This window comes from Macaca thibetana, chromosome 1, assembly GCF_024542745.1.
Source record: "Macaca thibetana thibetana isolate TM-01 chromosome 1, ASM2454274v1, whole genome shotgun sequence".
In the NCBI taxonomy this organism is placed as follows: domain Eukaryota; kingdom Metazoa; phylum Chordata; class Mammalia; order Primates; family Cercopithecidae; genus Macaca; species Macaca thibetana.
The window spans coordinates 192,124,145-192,145,571 of NC_065578.1; the positions used below are offsets into that span (position 1 = coordinate 192,124,145).

Sequence of the window (21,427 nt, forward strand, 5' to 3'; positions counted from 1 at the left end):
CTAATGAATCTCTACTTCCAAATTTTTCTCAAGAGCTCTCCTTTGGTAGTTTCTTATAAGTTTTCTCTTTAATTAAAATGATAATTTATTCTTTTTTTGAAACAAAATGAGCATTTCTTTTTTATATATGATATATTCAGGTACATAATCAAACCTTTTGAAGAATCACACACACATTTTCTTGGACATAGTAGCTTTGCAGAATGCTGACATCACTCACAGTCCTGCAGGCGACTTCCTATCCTCCCTCACAGAACATGTAAGTAACGATGAAATACCGGACTTGGGCCATGCGATCATATGGGACCAAATGGCTCAACAGGTTCGTCTTTATCAGGGTTTCCCGTAAAGTACCAGGGAACCAATACATCCCGAGAACAAAAAGAAGTCCTGTTAATATGAATAGGCAGCTCGGAATTAGTAACTTGCCTTGAATTATATCCTCCTTCCTAAGAGTCATTAATGGAGGGGACAGAAGATGCTGAGTCTTGACTGCCCACATCAGGCATCTGCTTCACAAGCATCCCCTGCACTGAGGTATAACTGCTTATCTCCTCTCTCTTTCCTTGGCTAGTTCTGTTTCCTGTAAGCTACTTGGACTTCTGTTTATTATCATATATTCTTGTTCCATTGCCCAGACGTAAATGAGTGCCTTCCCACTAGGTTTCAGGAGTCCAACACCTGCTTGAAGAGCTGTCACTCTACGTTCTGTTGTTGCAAAATGGGGAATAACAGCAATGGAGGTTCGGGCATACCAAACCCACTGTGGACTGGTACTGACAATACATCACAAACAAAAGCCTGGAATTGTCTCACTCTACAAATGTCCACAAGGTTTTGACTCTGATCACAACCAATCAAATCTAACTCCTTATTGATGCCAAGGTGCTTTCTCCATTACCATATCCTGTATGAGCCACTATTAAACCACTTGGCAAAGCCTTCAAAAACTCAATGATGTGTGGCCAAGCAGTATGTCTCATGCTGCTGAAGTGCCCAGCAACCTATTCATAAACTTGATGGACGTACTCTTGCTCTAGTTGTCAGGTTTCTTTGTCACTCTCTGGAAATGAGGGAGGAGTCCCTTTCCTCTGGCTATCACAAGCCAAAGGGTAACCCATGGGTCCAAAGGTATCTAGATTCTCCTGTCATCACCAGCCAACTCCAACAAGGCAACATAACTGGCACTGTGATACCATCTGGGTACTTAAAATCCATGGCAGTCATGCCCAGCTTAATATTGATTTATGGTCAATTGTTCAGGTTTATGTTTAATGTTACCCTCCCTCAGCTATTTCTCCAAAAAGCTATCACAAACATCAGGAAGACCCCCAGGCAAAGACTTATCTTTATCTACATTGTTGTTGTCACAGTGGAACTCATAACCAAAATGCTTTACTCTTCTGTGTTTCAAGCATTTTTGAAAATTTTGATGGTCCATATCTTTCGTTCAATCAACACTTTCCAAAAGAATTTTCTCATCCTCAGAAGAAATTATTTCTTCTACTACCATGAGGCCTGGTAGTAAGACTTGAGGCCCCAATTCCTTCCATTGTGCTTTTTCCACAAAATTCAAATACAGAATAATCTTTCGTCCTAAATCATCCACTATTTCTTTCCCATTGAGGGTAACATAGGCTCTCTTAGATTCTTCTGTAGTTTTGTATCTTTCAAATGAGAAGGGCTTGTTAGGTGGCATTAAGAGAGCATCCACCAGTCCACATTTCTCTAAAAGCAGGAGCAGTTGGTTTCTACTCACACCATTACCTAAACCACCATTGGCAACAACTAGCCTCTCCTCTTCAGCTCAGGCTGGATTCAGATTCTCACCCTGCAAGTGCTTTGTTCTTCGCTACCCTCTCCACTGTAGAGCCAGAAAACTGTCATGGATACTTGCACAACGCCTCCTTTGGGCTTGGCCATGTTGGAGAAAAGCAGCATATGTTTGTTTATAGGAGACCTGGAATATTTGTAAGTTAGTTTTGTTGGTTCGACCTATGAGGTGCCGGAAGAGATTCAAATGTTCTTTGATCTTTTCACCAGAGAACAACAACAAAAAACTTGTTCAAGCACATAACTTAGCATTTTCTGTTGTGATGAAAATTAAAGTTGTTATATAATCTCTACTTTATAGTAAAATGGTATTTTTCTCTTTTATTCTTAGGAATTACTTCAACTCCATTCCCTGTTTACTTTGGCATCTGAACTTTCACTTTATCCATTAGCTACAATTCCTTGGTTATCATTATCATTGCATAATATTTTCTTTCTGAAGATGGATGATAGTTCTTACAGAGTGTAGGAGTCATGTCTTGCAGTCTAACTTGGATTTTCCTCAGCACTCAGCATGATGCCCTTTGCATACATAGTTTATCACAAAATTATTTACTGAATGGTCAGAGGTTTTAAAAATGAGCCTATTTTAGAATAGGAAGCCTAGTACAGAGGAGAAGACTATGGTTTTTAGTAGTTTCTCCACAGTTAAGCCCACTTAAATTCATAAAACATTGACAAATACTGTTTTACTGCTTATCATTGACCTTTACCTATTGGTAACATTAACCCGTATATCTTTGCTGGGATTATGACGAGATCTGGAAAAAATGATAACAAAACTATTTTCTTTTCAAGCAGAGACCTCATATTCCTGGCAAATAAATTGACCTTGACAATCAAACACAGGCATTAAACAATGAGATGAATGAATAAGGAGTAGAAAAAATTTATGTGTAATCTTCACAATGAAACTTGAAATTATCAGAAAACTATCTTGTTGGTCCTTTTAGTGGGCACCAAACCAATGAATTATTCAGAAAATTCATACATGAACCGAATGTCCAGTTTAAAACCTACCTAGTGCCAAGGTTGACAACTTCCTCAATACTAAGAGCCAGGAATAAGACTGAGGTATGCTTGTGGGTAACAGGATGGGACTTAATACAGGGGCAAGGGATAAGGCAGGAGAGAAAATGAAGACAGAGAAAAGTCAAAGGAGAATAATTTAGCATCAGGCAGACCTAATTTGAAACTCAACCCCCAGTGGGTATCAGCTGCATGAACTTGAGAAAGTTATTTCCTTTCTTAAATTTGCTTTTTTAAAAAATCTGTAAAATAGGGATACTGTAAAAGGTGGTCACAGGAATAAATTAGCTGATGAATATGAAACAGCAAGTTTCTACTTGACAGAGAGTATTTTTGCACACAGGCTCGTTTAGTGGCAAAGCACCATCTCCCTGGAAGAAAGCACAGCTGGTAAGAAAAATATTGGCACAAAAATACACACTTCTGTTTCAGAGAAGCTTTTGTAGGTTAAAGCGGTATGTTTCGCAGCTTTTAGCAGAGGTAAGCACAGCGGCTCTAGAAAGTAAGAGATGAATTACTTAAAGTGGACTTTGTTCAGTCACTTAAACTAAGCTAAACCAAATCTGTATTGCCCTGAAACATGCTTGAGAGCAATGGCTCTTAAATAGTGAACAGCAAGCTGATGTGAATGGATTACAAATCAAAATAAAACAGATTACCAGGCCTCATCCTGAGCCTACTGGGTCAAAAATGAAGGGTGAAGCCTAGAAAGGAGTCACTTCCCCTGAAACACTCTCCCTACCTACCACCACTCAAAGAAAGCAAAAGACTTCCCTCACTGTGAGAATTGCTGAGTTTACAAATGAAGAGAGCCCAGTGTGCAAACTAGACCAAATTATACCAGATTTGGTACCCTTGATCACATGGGCTAGGGGTTTAGACTACACTGGTCAATTCCGCAACAAAGAGTAACTGGACATTTATATCAGCTTCCTGCTTCACGTTTTTTAGATCAGTGCTACTTATATTTATCTTAACTTAGCTATAGTGAAGGCCATCTGGTTTTTATCCCAGAGCGTGTGTTTGAGATACTCTTAAAAACTTGTGTGACTTGCATGAAGTTTAGGATTTGAAAGTTGCTTCTGCCACCTACTGGATGTTTGACCTTAGGTAACTTATTTAATCTTTCTGAGCTTCAATTTTCTCTTTTATCAAATGAAGATATTAATATGATTGTGTTATAGTAGTAAATTCCTACATTAAATGAATCCTTTCTATTACACTCAGGATCCAGAAATCTCAAATAGACAAAACGCAGGGAAACAACATTTATATAATGCTGATTAACAAAGCCTGTTTCCATCTAGAAATGCAATAATCTATAAAACCACTTTTACAGAACTTGTCATAAAATAGGTTCTCAGAAATGCCAGTTTTTTTCTCTCTCTCTCCCTAACTTATGGCCACTTTTTATGTACTACCTTGCTTGTTATTTCGCATTGCATTATTATGATCTCTTGTATTATTACTTAATTTTCAATGTGTGCCTTGTTTTTCCAATTGCCTTTTAAACTCTTTGAAGAAAGCAAATACATCTTACATTCATGGTACTATTCCTAATGCCAAGCACGGAGCATTCCTAGTGCCAATCACATAAAAGTGCTCAATAAAAATTTCAATTGATTGAGGGTGGAAATACTAAAAGATTGATGAAGAGAAGAGATAGGAGTTTATGGTGGGCAGAGTTAATGAGATACAGAGTAGCACTAATGCTAGGGATGTTTAGTCTCCCCCACAGTTGGGTTTTGGCTTCTGTGACATCCCATCTTCGTTACTCAATCTTCGTTTATATCATAATTTGAATGTATATATATATATTTTTGAATGTGTATTTGAAAAGAATTTATATAATGAAAGTATTTTTGAGTGATACATATTTGAAGCTAAAAGTAAGCTATACAGATTGGACCTAGGGTGTGTAGACTGGTAGATACCTCTCAATATCCCCCAGCAATTGAGTGCCATAAAAGTGTATAAGGGAGCTGAATCAAATACCTTATTTCAGAAATAGAGGGAGACCATGACTCTGATAAAATTTGTGTATGAAATTGGATTGTAAAGAATAAGTAGACTTATGGCTAAGAATTTTAATTTTTGAAATGTCTTTTTGTTTTAGTCAGACTACCACAACAGATAGCTGAAAAGAAAAAAAAAAGTATCAGGTTAGTGTACGTAATTCTTGGTTGGTATTTCTATTTTCTGGCCTTCTCTGGTTCTCATATCTCTGGTCCTAACCCATTTCTGGGATATCGAAATAAAACTTCTCTCCAACCACAATTGTTGACTTTCTAACTTATAAGAATAAACGGTAGACCTGATCCAGATATTCCATTGGGGGTTTAGAGTCTAGAGCTATGCTACCCTTTATTATTTAACAATGTGCCAGTTAAAGATATCACCTCAATGAAAAATAATAATTATAATACATTTCAAATTAGAGATATATTAATGTAGTTGACCGAATACTGGAAGTTAGAGTTGAAAGACCTAACTCTCCCCACTAGCTATTTTGCTGACCATGAACAAGTCACTTGGAATCTCTAGACTTCAGGTTCCTCCTCACTTTCAATGTGCCTTGGGCTAATGTTATAAGAATAAAATAAGATATCGCATGTAAGGTATTTAAAATGGAAAGGCACTAGGGGCAGTGCAGTGGTATTAGCCTGAGGAATCTGCATGTGGGGTCCTGGGATAACTGTGACAGGTGTGGAAGAACCATTTGAGATATTTCTTCTGGGTTTTTAATACTCTTCGACAGGGCTGCAGCCTTGAAAATAAACACAGAATATGTCCATGTTGAAGAGAAATGAATAGAAAGAACTTTCAGGATGAAAAAAATCAATAAAAAAATGTAAACATCTAAGGGATATTGACATTGACCTCAGAAAGCATGCCAGATTTTTCATAAGTTAGTGATACAAAGATCTGCAATAATGTATAATTACTATTTAAAAACGAATATCTTTTTTTGGTTGTGAAGATTTTTGCATTATAAATACATACAAGAGATTGATAAAACACCACATATGCAATCTAAAAACTCCTCCACGTTTGCAGCTAAACTTCTGATTTTAAAATTTTCTAACATAATGGTTCAGTTAAATTATTTCATGTCTACATCCTTAAGCTGCTGTCTATACTGCAGATAAAATGTGATTCATATGTGATCACTACTGAGAAAAACTGAGTACAAGGAACTATTGAATATAAGAATGAATTATTTTTATAAGTTTAAGAAAAGTTAGGAACTGGATAAAGAGTTGAAAAAGGAAGGGCCTTGAAGAATGTGCTAGGAAGGCCTTGAATCTTCATCCAAGCTTCGCACAATTGATACTTAGTCTAATAGGCTTGGACCTTGGAACTGAAAATGATTCTTCTGGGGCAGCCACCAAGTAGACATCTGTTTCAAGTGCATATGATGGATAACTTATGCCCCTCCCCCGATCCCCAGCTGCCTCTCATTGCTCAATTCCTTAAGATACGCTTTAGTTTTTTAAATTTCACTTGTAACTTTTGTAAGAACTTCTGATAGCCTCTTAGGAAAGAAGAAACCTACATATTTTAATAAAGCTTGATGGGATATAATTTTATACTAAAATTTTATAAAGCAAAATTAATAAATACAAGTGTATTAGTCTGTTTTCATGTTGCTGATAAAGACATACCTGAGACTGGGCAATTTACAAAAGAAAGATGTTTAATAGACTTCCACGTGGCTGAGGAAGCCTCCTAATCATGGCACTAGACAAAGAGCTTGTGCAGGGAAACTTCCCCTTATAGAACCATCAGATCTCATGGGATTTATTCACTATAATGAGGACAGCATGGGAAAGACCTGCCCCCATGATTCAATTACCTCCCACTGGGCCCCTCCCACAACACATGAGAATTCAAGATGAGATTTGGGTGGCGACACAGCAAAACCGTATCAATCAGACTTTGAGTTAAAATAACACATTTTATGTAATTTTTATGCTTGACTATGTATCAGAAAGAATTATTTTGCTAGCTTCCCCTTTCTCCCCATTTCCTGCTGCCTCTGCCATGCCCATCCCCAATATAAATAGAACACATGAATTTTGTAATCAAATAGATCTCCAGTCTGATAGAATAGGTAGTAAGAAAGGGAGTAGAGGCAAATATGGGTGGGCTGGGTTTAAAGAAAGAGGCATGGTGGAGTTGAGGAATTTCCTGGATGATGGCTTCTATTTTTGTCTATTATATAGGGAGCAAAGTCATCTGTTGAGAATGAGTGGGCAAGTGGTCAAGTAGTAGATTTCAGGAGTGTTAAATAAAGGCAGGAACTACCTATAAGGCTTGCCTGGGGTATCAAAGTCTGGTTGGGGTTGAGGAACACAGATTTCTAATAGACCACGACTTCTTCATGGGCAGTAGCAGCATTCTACATGCACGTGTAATGTTTCTCGGGGAGCAGTGTAATCTAGGAGCAGAGAAGAAAGTAAAATAGGTGAATTCATCTAAGGTTACGGTTTTCCTAGATAGGTTCAAAGGAAGGGGGATGGTGGGGTAGCAGCTTTTGTTCTGAGGGTGGCAGCTGAAGTGAAAGACAAGAGTCCTATGCTGTGAAAAGAAGGCAATGAAGATTTGAGAACAGGGTTTAAGGGTCTGAATCTTCCCAGTAAAGTGAAAGATGAGATGTGATAGGAATGAAGGTGTCATGAGCTGAACTGTGCCCCCACCAAACTCCTATGTTGAAGTCCTAACCCCTAGTACAGCAGAAGATGACTGCATTTGGAGATAGGGTATTTAAAGGGGTAACTATGATTAAGTGAGTTCATTAGGGTGGGTTCTAATTTGGACTGACTAGTATCCTAATAAGACGAGGAAATTAAGACACAGAGGAAAGATCGTGAGAGGACACAGAGAGGATGGCCATCTCTAAGCCAAGGATAGAGGTCTTAGAAGAAACCAGATCTGGGGCCAGGCGCGGTGGCTCACACCTGTAATCCCAGCACTTTGGGAGGCTGAGGCAGGCGGATAACCTGAGATCAGGAGTTTGAGACTAGCCTGGTCAACATGGTGAAATCTGTCTCTACTAAAAATATAAAAAAATTAGCAGGGCATGGTGGTGGGCACCTGTAATCCCAGCTACTTGTGAGGCTGAAGCAGGAGAATTGCTTGAACCCAGAAGACGGAGGTTGCAGTGAACTGACATGGTGCCAATGCACTCCAGCCTGGGTGACAGAGTAAGACTCTGTCTCAAAAAAAAAAAAAAAAAAAAAAAAAAAAAAAAAGAAGAAGAAGAAACCAGATCTGCCAGCAAATTGATCTTAGATGTTTAGCTTTCAGAATTGTAAGAAAATGAATTTCTGTTGGTTAAGCAGGATTACTTGAATTTAAGATATCGGTAGTGGAGTAATTCTGCATGGTTCAGGGTGTGGCTATGGAAGTGGAGGTTGAAGTGGTAAGGATGTGAACATCACTAGATGCAAAGACAGTAAAGCATGCAATATAAAGACAAATAATTTAAAACCAATTTTACAGTGTTATAAAAAACAAATTTAACAGTTTTGGTGGCAGTTGCGAGGTCAGTTTACAATGTACTCTGTACATATCTTTTAGAACAAAAACTATCACGTGAAATAATAAATGTGAAAGTGCCTTTTAATTTCAAGCCATAAAATAAAATCTCTGAAGCCTGAGGTGCATAAATATAGGCCTATATAAGCCTATTAAGAAAAAAAAAAAAACATGTGAAACATCTGATTTATATGCCCTACAAAACACTATCTTCCTGTGACTTTTCCTTCCTTACATTTTGATGTGGCAATCAAACGCTATAGCAGTTAAATTATAGGATATATGTAGAATGCTTAGCTCTTTGGAAGAGCTCAGTGAAAGTTAACTACTATGTACAAATTAGACATAGAAACCTACCATATCTGGGGAAGGGAATGGGGAAACGTTGGAGCTGCAGAACTAGGGAGGTGTCTGGTACTTTCTTTTTTTTTTTTTTTTTAATTTATTTATTATTATTATACTTCAAGTTGTAGGGTACATGTGCATAACGTGCAGGTTTGTTACATATGTATACTTGTGCCATGTTGCTGTGCTGCACCCATCAACTCGTCATTTACATCAGGTATAACTCCCAATGCAATCCCTCCCCCCTCCCCCCTCCCCATGATAGGCCCCGGTGTGTGATGTTCCCCTTCCTGAGTTCGAGTGATCTCATTGTTCAGTTCCCACCTATGAGTGAGAACATGCGGTGTTTGGTTTTCTGTTCTTGTGATAGTTTGCTAAGAATGATGGATTCCAGCTGCATCCAAGTCCCTACAAAGGACTCAAACTCATCCTTTTTTATGGCTGCATAGTATTCCATGGTGTATATGTGCCACATTTTCTTAATCCAATCTGTCACTGATGGACATTTGGGTTGATTCCAAGTCTTTGCTATTGTGAATAGTGCTGCAATAAACATACGTGTGCATGTGTCTTCATAGCAGCATGATTTATAATCCTTTGGATATATACCCAGTAATGGGATGGCTGGGTCATATGGTACATCTAGTTCTAGATCCTTGAGGAATCGCCATACTGTTTTCCATAATGGTTGAACTAGTTTACAATCCCACCAACAGTGTAAAAGTGTTCCTATTTCTCCACATCCTCTCCAGCACCTGTTGTTTCCTGACTTTTTAATGATTGCCATTCTAACTGGTGTGAGATGGTATCTCATTGTGGTTTTGATTTGCATTTCTCTGATGGCCAGTGATGATGAGCATTTTTTCATGTGTCTGTTGGCTGTATGAATGTCTTCTTTTGAGAACTGTCTGTTCATATCCTTTGCCCACTTTTTGATGGGGTTGTTTGTTTTTTTCTTGTAAATTTGTTTGAGTTCTTTGTAGGTTCTGGATATTAGCCCTTTGTCAGATGAGTAGATTGCAAAAATTTTCTCCTATTCTGTAGGTTGCCTGTTCACTCTGATGGTAGTGTCTTTTGCTGTGCAGAAGCTCTTTAGTTTAATGAGATCCCATTTGTCAATTTTGGCTTTTGCTGCCGTTGCTTTTGGTGTTTTAGACATGAAATCTTTGCCCATGCCTATGTCCTGAATGGTACTACCTAGGTTTTCCTCTAGGATTTTTATGGTATTAGGTCTGACATTTAAGTCTCTAATCCATCTTGAATTAATTTTCGTATAAGGAGTAAGGAAAGGATCCAGTTTCAGCTTTCTACTTATGGCTAGCCAATTTTCCCAGCACCATTTATTAAATAGGGAATCCTTTCCCCATTTCTTGTTTCTCTCAGGTTTGTCAAAGATCAGATGGCTGTAGATGTGTGGTATTATTTCTGAGGACTCTGTTCTGTTCCATTGGTCTATATCTCTGTTTTGGTACCAGTACCATGCTGTTTTGGTTACTGTAGCCTTGTAGTATAGTTTGAAGTCAGGTAGCGTGATGCCTCCAGCTTTGTTCTTTTGACTTAGGATTGTCTTGGAGATGCGGGCTCTTTTTTGGTTCCATATGAACTTTAAAGCAGTTTTTTCCAATTCTGTGAAGAAACTCATGGGTAGCTTGATGGGGATGGCATTGAATCTATAAATAACCTTGGGCAGTTTGGCCATTTTCACGATATTGATTCTTCCTATCCATGAGCATGGTATGTTCTTCCATTTGTTTGTGTCCTCTTTTATTTCACTGAGCAGTGGTTTGTAGTTCTCCTTGAAGAGGTCCTTTACATCCCTTGTAAGTTGGATTCCTAGGTATTTTATTCTCTTTGAAGCAATTGTGAATGGAAGTTCATTCCTGATTTGGCTCTCTGTTTGTCTGTTACTGGTGTATAAGAATGCTTGTGATTTTTGCACATTAATTTTGTATCCTGAGACTTTGCTGAAGTTGCTTATCAGCTTAAGGAGATTTTGGGCTGAGACAATTCAACAGCCCTTCATGCTAAAAACACTCAATAAATTCGGTATTGATGGAACGTACCTCAAAATAATAAGAGCTATTTATGACAAACCCACAGCCAATATCATACTGAATGGGCAAAAACTGGAAAAATTCCCTTTGAAAACTGGCACAAGACAGGGGTGCCCTCTCTCACCACTCCTATTCAACATAGTGTTGGAAGTTCTGGCTAGGGCAATCAGGCAAGAGAAAGAAATCAAGGGTATTCAGTTAGGAAAAGAAGAAGTCAAATTGTCCCTGTTTGCAGATGACATGATTGTATATTTAGGTGTCTGGTACTTTCTAATTGTGGCTAAATAAATTAAAACATTGCAAAGAATTTTTACAAGTCAATGCTTTGACAGAATAATATTTTAAAAAAATATTTCTTCATTTGGTAAAGAGTTAATCCATGTTTGAAATTCCTCTAAGTTCTTCTGAATGCGTGGGTTCTATTTACTGGAAACTCTTCTAGAGTAATTAGAGAATATTTCATGGTCAAGGTTACTCTATGAATTGTTTTAGTAAATATATCTGTAAAGTGATGGACATTTTATTATCAAGAAATGAATTAAAATACTCATGATTTATGCCATTAATTTGGGTAGATGCCAGGCCCTATTGATTTATATCCTCTGTATCTTGTTGAAGTACACTGTGAAACCCCTTCCCTAGCTCATTTACTGCAATGAACATCTTGTTCATTTAAAGCCACTGCCAGCCCAGACAACTTCTATTGCTTAGAATTTTTCTTCCAGCCACCCGTTACCCTCTATTAAAAAGGCTTTTTCCCTCTTTTTAGAAAACTACTCTTGACTACAGTTATAACTCCCTGATGTGAGGCCTCCCTCTATAACTGATGTCATGAAGGAAAATTTTACCTTGAGACGTTTTTCATATACATAAGTGTTAAAAAAAAAAAAGAATAAAAGGAAGGGAAAAAAGGCAGTAACAGAAATCAAGTTGTAAATAAATGGCACACCTAAATATCAGGAATTAAATTCTCTGACGTTGTGGAATAACTTAGTAACTCTTGGCCTCGTTAAATATATTTCTAAGTAGCAATTCAATTCAAACCAATATATTAATATTATAGGGCTGTGGTTTCCACATTCTTTAAGAACTTCCAAAAGGAATCCCTCCCTCCCTCCCTTCCTTCCTTCCTTCCTTCCTTCCTTCCTTCCTTCCTTCCTTCCTTCCTTCTTTCCTTTCTTCCCTTCCTTTTTCTTTTTGTTTTCTTTTTCTTTTTTTAAACAAGGTTTTACCCTGTTGCCCAGGCTGGAGTGCAGTGGTGAAATCAAGGCTCACTGCAGTCTCAACCACCATGGCCTCAGGTGATCCTCCCACCTCAGCTTCCAGAGTAGCTGGGAGCACAAGCCCATGGCACCATGCCTGGCTAATTTTTGTGGTTTTTGTAGAGATAGAGTTTCACCATGTTTCCCAGGTAGGTCTTGAACTGGGCTCAAGCGATCCACCTGCCTCAGCCTCCCAAAGTGCTAGGATTATAAGTGTGAGCCACAGTGCCTGGCCTAAAAGGAATATTTCTTACCATTCTTCTTCCAAAGTGTAGTTTCAGAGTTTGACTAGGTTGATTTCAATGTCACTGTAAGGTGGTAGAGGAAGAGGTGCAGAGAAGGTCCCATTTGTAAACCAAAAAGTATATGAGACAGGACTCAATCAATTTAGAATCTTATTTTGCCAAGGTTAAGGACCACAGTCAATGATATAGCTTCAGGAGGTCCTGAGAACATGTGTCCAAGGTGATTGGGTTACAGGTTTGTTTTATACATTTTAGGGAGACAGGAATTACAGGCAAAGACATAAATCAATAAATGTAAGGTATATATTGGTTTGGCCTGAAAAGGTGGGACATCTTAAATGGGTGGGAGAGGGGGCTTCCAGGTCATGGATTCAGAGCTTTCCTGATTGGCAATTGGGTGGAAGAGTTAAGCTCTGCCTGAAGACTTGAACTCAACATAGAGAAATGCTTGAGTTTAGATAAAGGGTTTGTGATAACCAAGGTTCTTGTCATACAGATGAAGCCCCCAAGTAGCAGGCTTCAGAGAGAATAGATGGTGAAAGTCTCTTATCAGAACTTAAAAGGTGTCAGACTCTTTCAAAAAAAAAAAAAAAAAAAAAAAAAAAGACCTAGTAAGGGAAAGAGAGTCTCTACAGAATGCAAGTCTTCCCCACAAGAGACAGATTTCAGGACCATTTCAGAATTTGTCAAAGAAATATATTTTGGGGTGAAATACTTGGTTTTCCTTCAGAGTCTGTTTTCTGTCATGTGATGCTATACCAGAGTCGGGTTGGAATTGTCTTATTGCTATAGAGTCTGTTTTCTTAGTCTTGAATTTTCTGTTTCAATGTTAAATTCTAGTCCGTTGCATCTAAACTCCAAAGAGAGGAGTGAACAATGAGGCATGTCTGACCTTCCACTTTCCATCATGGCTCGAACAAGTTTTTTGGGTTTCTTTGGGGTTCCCTTGGCCAAGAGGGGGTCCATTAAGACGGTTGGGGGACTTGGAATTCTATTTTTTGTTTACACATTGAGGAGGAATCAGCAGAGTCTAGTGAAAACAGAACATTATGACAAAATTGCTAATTTTATCACAACTCTCCAGTGAGAACATTGGTAATTTAACTATTTGAGGACTGAATTTTTACAACTTATTCTATCCTTACAGGGGTTGGAGGACAGAGTGGGATATTGATTTTTGTGATAGATATAATATTGTATTTTGAAATGTTCAACATGCTGTGGAAATGCAAAGTCCCACCTGTCATTCCCATTGTCACAGTGTTGATAGAAACCTGTAGGCAACCTTGCTTTCAATATCATAGTGGCAGTGTAGCTGGCTTTCCTGACTACACCCTCCCTTCTTCTGCTGGCAACCTGCAGCAGATAGCCATCAAACCAATTTTTCCTGATAGCCTACTTTTATTAAGTCAAGATACTCCTCCAAATCACTACTTCAAACTCAACGTATTTAACCTAAATTCCCGGGCATAACATGCTTTTCAAATTTTGAAAATGTTTATATAGTTCCAGTGTTTTGTGCAATGTGCTAAAGATTCAGTGACAAATATGACATAGCTCTTATTACAAAAGAGCTTGTAGATTAATGATGAAAAACCAGATGACTTCTTATTTCCTTTTCAATGACAGTGACTTGTTTAAAAGCATTTATTGAATCAGCATATACTTGAATGCCAAATGACAGGCATTGTTCTTGAATTTAGGATTACAGTGATGGACAAAATTGTACTCACTGCATAGTGCTCACATGCTGGCTTGGATTACTCATAAAACTGACACATGCTTATAATGTAATAAAAAGCAAAACGTCAAAATAAGTATTATATCCTATACCCTTCATTTTTATTCCCCAAAGGCAATCACTATTAATGGCTTTTGTGTACATTTCCAAAATTTTCTGTCTATGGCAATATATATGTTTATTTTTTAAGCAAAGGGCTCAAACTCTAACTCTACTTAATTTATTTAATTGAACCATATCTTAATATCTCTGAAACAGGGACATGTCTTATAATCAATGTTGTATTATAGTTTTAATTGACAGAATGTTTTCTTGTCTTTGTGGTACATAAAATGAGGGTGGGTCTTAATGTTGAGCCAATGAAATGTAGTATTATAATAGTAAAGCACTTGGCTATGAGTACAGAAAACCAACACCATACCAGTTAGAGATGGTTTGGTGTTTTCGGCCTAATTACATTAGGCTGAAAGTAACAGAAATGAAAACCAACAGCTTAAAAAAGGAGTGTAATTTTTCTCACATAACAAGAAATTCTGGAGTTAGGAATGCAGGGCTAACGCATGGCTTTAATGTGCCAATGGGGCTCAAGCTCCTTTGCCTTTATCCTTCTCAGGGTAGTCAGAAGATGGTTCCTTCTCTTCCTGATGGTGCTACTACATCTAGGCAGGAAGAAAATATATTATCTACCTTTAACGCATTCAATATATAATGGCAGAGAAGAAACAGGATAAATGCAGGAAAAAACTACCATTCAGAAAAGGGGAAGATGGGAAGATGGTGATAACCGGTTCGTAGAAATCATCAAATCCTGCCAGGCAGGGATGGTGACTCTGGGCCCCAGCAGTAGAGTGAATATTTAGTTGGGCAATCTGGCAACTCCTGGTTCTGCTTTCTGGAAGAACCACCCTTGTCTACTGTCCTCTGTGGACCTGAATCTTTCCTTTTCAAGTTGGGGAGTATGAAGGATGTACTTCTAGGAGTTTGTTCAGCTGTTGGATTTTACTTCTTTTGGTGTGAATTTGGGTTCTCTGAGATTATTTTGGCAATTGCCAACTGTTGTAGGTCAGATATGGCATTTCTTTGACCAATGTATGGAATCAAAATTTAGAATGCTTGCTGTCTGTTTGCTTCCAGTCATTTCTACACATAAGAAACAGCCAAGAATTTGTAAAGACACATTCTATACCTGAAAATTCCCATTTACCTACTGACGTACTAGTTTTTGCAATAGCTTTTTAGAAGGCTTATGTTGTAAAGAAATTTGAAAAAATGACAGTACTCTTAATCCCATCTGTCATAGCAGCTTCTTGCTTTTTTTCCTTAAAAGACTGAACTTTATTCTAATGTGTTTATATTAAATATTGGATGCTAAATAATCCATCCCTATGCCATAAGATATGATGATAAAGGTATATATGGAAGAGCATTTTAAAACATTTTTAACTTTAAAATATTTAATTGATAAAGATTGCATATATTCGAGATGCATATAATTATGATTTGATATATAGATATGTTGTATAATAATGATCAGAATCAAATTACTTTGTGTTTTTGTATTACAGTAGCACTGGTTTTATCTCCTAATATACTTGGAATGCCTTCTGCTTGATGTATAGAAGCAGTTGGTTTTCTTAACTCTATAAAGCTATGAGCTGTGTACTATGGCACATAGTATTCTCTCAAGATGGGTGTAACATTATTCTTATATAATAGTCTGATGTGGATTGACATTTTGCCTGAGAAGGTGTTCTCAAGGATATCAAAACCTTTCATTTTGTGATGCCATTGTCTTTAACAAATGGCCTCTGATGCAGAAAGGGAGGAGGGAGAATATCTAGTACTTATCCACTTAGACATAGAAGTGACACTTATCACTCTCACTCACATTTGACTGCCCAGAATGAGTCACTTGGCCAACCTAACTGCAAGGCAGGCCAGTAAATCTCCTCTTCTAATGTATGACTAAAGAATAAGGAATTGCTAAAGACCTAGCCAATATCTATCACAAATACTATTGTTAAAATGATTTCGATAATTCAACCTACTATAGAATCATCATTTTCAGCACCATAAAAAGAAATGGATCAGAATACCAGCTTGTCAGTCCAATGGAAGAATTTTGTCATTACATAGTGGGCTAGAAGTCACACCTGACTAAGGAACAGCATGTTACCCAGAGGTCACAGAATTGAAGCTGAGAACAGTAATTGGATGAGACTGTTATCTTCCTAAGGGAAGGAGTACATTTTGGTGGTATGGAAGAGCTATGTTCTTCATGCTCTTATAAAAATGATTTATTAAAACTATATAATTCTATGTAATTATCCCATTAAAACTTCACAATACGTTTCTCTGGGGGAATAAGCATGCTCTGGGGGAATATTAACTCCATATCATAGAAAAATAAACAAAATGGATTACCTAAGGCTTCCAGCTAGTAAGCAGACAAGCCAGAACTCAAACCCATGTCTCCTCAATTCAAGTCTAGGTTTTTAAAATTATTTTCTCAAGAGGGAACCATCATAGTGCTGGCCTCTGCATCAAGCCAATGTTTCTCATTTATTATGAAAATGTTATATTGGGCTACCAGGATGCTGCCCTGCCAGAATATCCATTCTCTATCAATGTGCCTTCCTATTCTACTCAAGTCATTATTGCAAGGTGCCACCCCAGGACCATGGACATGCTTCAGTATTTATCAACTTGGCATCAGTGGTTATTTAGATATTGCAAAAAGAAAAAAAACAAACAAACTGGAAAGTAAACAAATTGATGCAAGTCTATTAAATTTCTAGTTTTTACTTTGTCAGATGCTTGGAATTTTGACTGTGTCAGTCTAAACAGCAACCCTCTTTAGAATTTAGATACCTTCTTCTTTTAATGCGGAATAGCCTCTGTTCCTCCTCTACCTCACCTATTATGGAGTATCTCATTAGAATCATGCATCTGGAAATGCTTATTTCCTAGTACAGTGTCTCTTTCCCTAATGTCTCTGTACCCTAACTAAACTAATGTTGGTTTGTGAACAAATAAATGATTGGTTCCTATACTCAATAAGTTATAAATTTATGAAGTTTTCCCCCACATGACAAACACAGTGCTAGATGCTGATGATAGAGAAATGTCTAAACCTGATCTCAAGGACTGACTAGTACACTGACACAAAATACTGACTTCTCTCTGGGTCTACCAGGACTCTTAAAAAACACTGATGGCCAGGTGTAAAGCCCAAATATTCTGATATAAATGGTCTGGATTAAAGCCTGTTTATTGATATGTATTTTTAGATCAGTCTAAATGGTTCCAGTATGCAAACGAGTTTATACCCAGTGGGAAAAACAAATCCCTAAAAGGGCAATTTCAGTGATAGAGTGATTAAGTATCCTGTTCTGGAGTCCTTGAGTTCAAATATTCTGCACTCCTCTCCTTAAGTTATGTGACATTTACTCAATCTCTCTGAGGTTCAGATTGCTTTTCAGCAAAATGGGAGCAGTGATAATACCCAGCTGCTAAGATTGTTGGGAAGAGTAAGTCGGATATCACAAGTAAAGCACTTTGTAGTTTCTGGGATAAAGCAGCCACTAGGCCAAGTGTGCTGTGGAAACATGTGAGTTAGAGAAGGCCTCTCAGAGGCAGGATACCTCCTTCTCTGACAGGGTGCCACCATAATTTTGTGGTACAAAATGGAGGTCAGATATCCTCCTGGAATAGTGAACTCACCAGGGATCCCTTGAATCCTCTCCCCTTGCATGGATATCAAAGCCAACAGAGTCTATCAAATTGTTTCAACTATGCAATGGCAACAAAAATACCTTTTTTTTTCAGTATTATTGTGAGGATGAAATGAAATAGACACACAAAGAGTGCTTATCATGTAGTAAGTCTGCAACAAATGTGTCCCACTTCCCTATACAATGGGCCACAACAATATGCCCAATAAAGCTGAGGCTGTCTCTTCCCTTACACATATCTAGCCACCTGGTATCAGAAAGTCTGCTCACGTGTCTATTTACTCACCCATTTATCCATGTGACGAATATGTATTAAATACTACTATGGCCTGTGTGTATACAGGAGTGAATCAAGCAAACACAATTCATGATCTTGTGGAGCTGATATTTTAGCAACAGGGCCAGAGTAGAGGCAACTAACTGCAGATGAATTACCTTTCCATTAATTTATTCTATCATTAATTATCCTAGTTATTGTGGTAAGTGCTACAAAGGTATATGGGGGTCAAAGATGCTTCCCGTGGAAATAACTTCTGAGTTGGGTTTTGAAGGATGGGTAGGAACTGACTGTGTGAGGGAAAAGGAAGAGTGCTTCTGGCACAGGAAGAACATGAGTGAAGGCCCTAATTCATGGGGAGAATGGGGAGTTGAGGAAGCTAGTGTTTCTGGAACACGAAGAGTGAGCAAGAGAGTGTTCCATGAGGCTGGCAAGGGGGGCCAGATCCTACATGGCCTTAAAGGCCATGTTGACTATTTCTCTCTTACTCCAGCAAACAATGGAGAAGCTTTCAAGGATTATTATATTTTTCAAAAATGGGAATAACAGCCATGTGCCAAGAAGAAAGGTATTCATAACCACAACTATTTCCTAAAGAAGGTGAAATCTATTGAAGGGATACTCTTATGTCTTCAGAGCATATGGAAGACCTGCATATCCAAGTGGGAGGTGAAGCCTCTGGAGAGTTGAGTGTTTTACCAAGTAAAGTGAAAACAACTCAGAGATCCTGAAGAAATCGGGAAAATGTGGGGTGAAGAGAAGATACGGAAAGGAGAAGGAGGAGAGGGAACCAGGAGATGATGAAGATCATGTCTAATAGGATTATCAGACCCTAAAGAAATATCAACCTTTGTGTAAGGCCTAATATATCAATTGCTGTCTGGTTGATTGATGGGTATTGGTTGAATTGATTTTCTTTGTTTTGCAGAAATGTAGCTATATTAAATTCCTTTTGCTGCTCTAGCAAATTACCACAAACAGGGCCTTAAAACAACATGAATTTATTTCATACAATTCTGGATGTCAGGTGTCCCAAGTGGGTTTCACTGGGCCAAAGTCAAGATGTATGTAGGGCCGGGTGCGGTGGCTCATGCCTGTAATCCCAGCGCTTTGGGAGGCCAAGGAGGGCGGATCACGAGGTCAGGAGATCGAGACCATCCTGGCTAGCACGGTGAAAGCCCATCTCTACTAAAAATACAAAGAAAAAATTAGCTGGGCGTGGTGGCGGATGCCTGTAGTCCCAGCCACTGGGGAGGCTGAGGCAGGAGAATGGCGTGAACCCAGGAGGCAGAGCTTGCAGTGAGCCGAGATCGCGCCGCTGCACTCCAGCCTGGGTGACAGAGCGAGACTCCGTCTCAAAAAAAAAAAAAAAAAAAAAAAAAAAGATGTGTGTAGGACCTTGCTCACTGGAAATTCTATAGAAATCTATTTCCTTGCCTTTTTCAGCTCCTAGACCTGTATTCCTTGCATTTTTTGGCTCATGGACCCTTCCTCCACCTTCAGAAAGAAGTGTAGCATCTTCATGAATCCCCTTTCTCACTGACCTCCCATATTCCTCTTATAAAGAATCTATGATTACATTGGGCCCACCTAGATAATCCAAAATAATCTCCCCATCTCAAGATTCTTAATCACATCTGTTAAGTTCCTTTTGCCGCATAAAGCAAAATATCTGCAGATTTCACGGATTAGGAAGTGGATATTTTGGGGGAGGTAATTATTCAGCCTACCTCTTTAGGTATTCTGCTAGTTCATTATGTGGGAATGAAAATTTGCCCTAATTTTGAAAGATGAGATCTGGGACACCTGGATATATAAAATAATACAGGTTAAGGTATAAATTAAAATTATGTATTCTTTATTTCTAGTCATTTTTTATTACTCCACATTTCATAAATATGTAAAAACTTTTACTGAAGTGTGAAGGTAGTATGTCTTGTTAACATTTCATTCATTTGGCAAGTATTCATTGAGCATTTACAAGTGCCAGGCATTGAGCCCAAGAGCACACAACCAAGTGTAAGACATGACAGTTGCTTTCATGAAACTTCCATTTTATGAAGCAGAAGGAGAAGGAAATAGATAATTTTATTACAGTGTGATTTAAAACGATGAAAGGTATAATCATAGGGTGTTAAGGCAAAATATAGGACCAAACCCACCCAACTTGATCAAAGAGGGAAAAAAATGGATCCCAGATACATCCATCAGGATTCAACTAGAGAAGCAGAACTGGGGATTTGACCATATGAAATTGTGGGAGCAGGATAAGTAGTCTAGTCTCTGAAGTCTATCATTTTCACATCTGATCCTGGAACTTGAAATATGCAGGGCAGGCAGTTGGGAGGGAAGGTGTATGTGAAATGGGAAGAACAAGGACAAAGTAGAACCCACAAGCTCAAAACTGTGTCCATCTCTTACTGCTTCCAATATTTATGTTGATGATGTGGGTATTCTGCAGGAGAAGCTGGAATCCTTTGTCAATAAAACTAAACTCACCTGGCCCAGAAGTCAGAGAAGCTGAAGGAGAATGTAGGGGAAGCTGGAATGGCTGCCATACAATACTAGAGAGGTGACCCAGCAAAGAAAGGAAAACATACTTGAACTGGAAGTTGACACATTACAAATTCAGATGCCACTACATCTGAATCAACAGAGAAAAAGTGCTTTCATCTAATTACAAGTAGTTTACTGTGGCTAGAATGGCTTATGCTCAGGTGGGGATATGGGGATCCAGAGAAGGTAAGGTAGGAGGAGTGAAGGATAAGCCTTAGCCTTAAGTTGAGCAAGATCATTGATGAGGTTTTATAATTCTGATGGCAATGGGAGCACTGACTATGATGGACTGTCCAATCTTTCTTTTAAAAAGCTCAAACCAATTAGCATAAAGTAGTCTTCGCTTGGGTTTCAGCTCTTCTCATTCTTCTTTCCTCCTCATAGTTGTACCCACAAACTCCTCCACTTTCCCCTACACTCTTATTGCTCAATACCTGTACCCAGAATATATTTCCTTCTCCCCTTTTTCAAGTTCCACATCTTTTTTGTTAACACTGCCCTAGGCAATATTTCTCCCAGCAGGATAGAAATGACCACACTATGTGTCACTAGACTGTGCCCATCCTGAGGTCAGGAACCTTGTCTATATCATCCAAATGTCTCCACTGCCTAACACAGTATCTGGCACTTAGAAGGTGCTCAGTAGACGCTTATGGACTGAATCAAGTTCCAAGAGCTTCTCATCAAACACTTTGCTTATGTTATTTTCAATTATTAGTGGTTTTGAGGAAATAGGGCTTCTGATCACTGTCAGAGACACCAGGTCTCTCAGATTTCTATATTTGAATAGAGAATTAAGAAGAAACAGTA

At 38.3% G+C, this 21,427-nt stretch overlaps 1 pseudogene; it reads right to left on the reverse strand.

The window, feature by feature from the left end:
- LOC126957415 (alkylated DNA repair protein alkB homolog 8-like) lies at positions 1–1,923 on the reverse strand (annotated as a pseudogene).
- Positions 1,924–21,427: the final 19,504 nt, after the last annotated feature.